The following is a 2,414-nucleotide window of genomic DNA, read 5'->3' as shown; positions in this document are numbered from 1 at the left end:
TGATTCACTCAATTATGTTGAGAATAATACAGCAAGTTAACGGCACCATCCTGCCATATGAGCTTCATTCATTCAATTATGTTTAAAATGTCACATTAAAGTTAGGGGAAACACCCTACTATGAAAGTTTTGTATCATATTTGTCGTTCATATCTTGTACGTGCTTTGTGCTTTTCTTGTTCTCATGTTTCGGAATTTCGCAAAAAAGTAAAATTTTCAATTGCTTCACGAGGTTTATATATGCAAAGGAGTTTGCATACCCACAAGTTGCAATTCGTGAGATTTTAGCTCCTATCATACAGAGTTTGTTTTTTGTGCTATTTGATTTTCTCTCTCTCTTTTACATACTTGATGGTTTCTAATCTTTCGAAATGTGGTTATGGGTCTAAAATGGACACCGTATGAGAAAGTTATGACAATTTTTTCGAAAACTGACAGTACAAGCTTTTCGTGAACACAAGTGCTCGTTCTTCCACAAGAACCTCGTTCCGTATCGACGCGAGCTTTTTGAAATATGGTTATGGGTCCAAAATGCACACCGTATGTGAAAGTTACACCAATTTTTTCGAAATTTAACAATCCAAGCGTTCCTTATACGCAAGTACCCGTTCTTCCACCCGAATCTTGATTCTTGAGCTTAATATTATGTTCATTATTATTAATTAAAACTCGAAGCAACAAAGAATTAACTTGACACGAGTTTACACACACACCAATTTACGGGTATAATGTGAATACTATCAAATTAAGAGTGTCGAACTCTCTTTAACAAAAAGGTGAATATTTAAAAAACAAAATTATCATACCAAAATGCCAAAATATTAAATAATGTAAAATACGTCCCCCAACTATAGCTTGAAGACCCTAATATTTACTTACCCAACTAAACTGGACAATTAATTTTATTTAAGGTTTTTTTATTTAATTTTATATTTAATGGCAACAAATGAAATAACAGAAAAGATTGGGAAAGAAGTACAAACGTCCAAACAAAGACGGGGCCGAACTCGTTAAACCTAAACCCTAGATACCCGAAACTTCATACGATGACGATGACAACTATAAAAATTCTTGCCTCTTCCAGGGTAGGTGTCTCCAATGTCTTCAACCACCACTGACCACCGCCAAGTCATCTACTGGTACGTACATATAACGGCTACCAATATTTATACTTCCTTTTTGGCTTATTTTTGACAGCTTCGTATTAATAGGTTGCATAATTCTTTTGATGGATCATGCCACGTGTTCAAAATTTTTTTTTTACATACTCTCTTACTTGCTACTCACAATGAAGGTGGAAACCACAAGACGACATTTTTTAAATTCACGTGGGATCACTAATTTTGAGAGTGAGTGCACTATTTTGTCAACAAGATTTTGTACAAATATCTTTATCCTTTTTTTTTTTTTTACAAGGTGTTCGCGCTTGCGTCCGACTAGATCCTTGTCCCTGAACTTCCGGCCCCTCAGCAGCTCAGGGAGGTAAATCGCAGGATGTGCCCTTATTGGCTCCCAGGTTCCCACAACTCATTTGGACTCCTTCCGCAAAGAGAGCTCTCCTCACTGGGCGTTTGTTCACACCAATGGCTTCCTCTCCATATGGCTCCCAGTGTTAACTCTAGGAATCGAACTCCCCACCCTTGCTTCCAGCGTCCCAGCGAAGTGATTGTTCCACCAACTCGAATGTGCCCTGGGGGCATCTTTATCCTTCTTTTGATATTATGCAACTTTGTACACGAAGGTGGAGCAATATTGAATATTCTCCTTAATGCCAATGCATTTTTCTATCTATGGTGCATTGGATGTTAAGGGAATAATATCTTTATGGAGTATAGTAATTGCAATTTACACTACACACAAACTTCAGATTTTTTCCCTTTTACTCCTGGCCTTTTGATTTTTATCTCGTGAATATTACTAATGTAAGACTTTCTCAGTGCAATTTTAATTTCTTTCTGACGTGCATATAAGCTATTTAATAACAAATAGATAAAAATGAGTAATGAATCTCAAAAAGATGAATAATGTCCCAAATAACGAGAGGTGTAAAAAACATGTCCGATTGTGCAGTTGTACCATCAACATTTTTATTAGCAAATCCCTTTGTTTAATCTTAAAAATACGAAAGATGTATATTTTTCATATTTTATTGTCTTGGACCAGTATTCTTTTCCAAATTATATCAAGATTCCAGTATTCCACTCCCAATATTCTGCAGAATTTATAGCCGGACAACTAAAAAATAGAGTTTCATTGAGAAAGAGCTCTTGCATTAACTGAACAAGAAGATATAAAAGGAATTCAGGTACAAATTGTAAGCCATAACATTTCATAGTAGCTGAAGCCATGTACGCCTCCCTTCAGGCAAAAGGAGTCATTTTGGTTTCTCAAGAGATAATGGCGCTGCTTGTTCA

Source organism: Olea europaea, unplaced genomic scaffold (assembly GCF_002742605.1).
Source record: "Olea europaea var. sylvestris unplaced genomic scaffold, O_europaea_v1 scaffold1814, whole genome shotgun sequence".
NCBI classification, from domain to species: Eukaryota; Viridiplantae; Streptophyta; class Magnoliopsida; order Lamiales; family Oleaceae; genus Olea; species Olea europaea.
Note: the sequence above shows the minus strand (reverse complement) of the source record.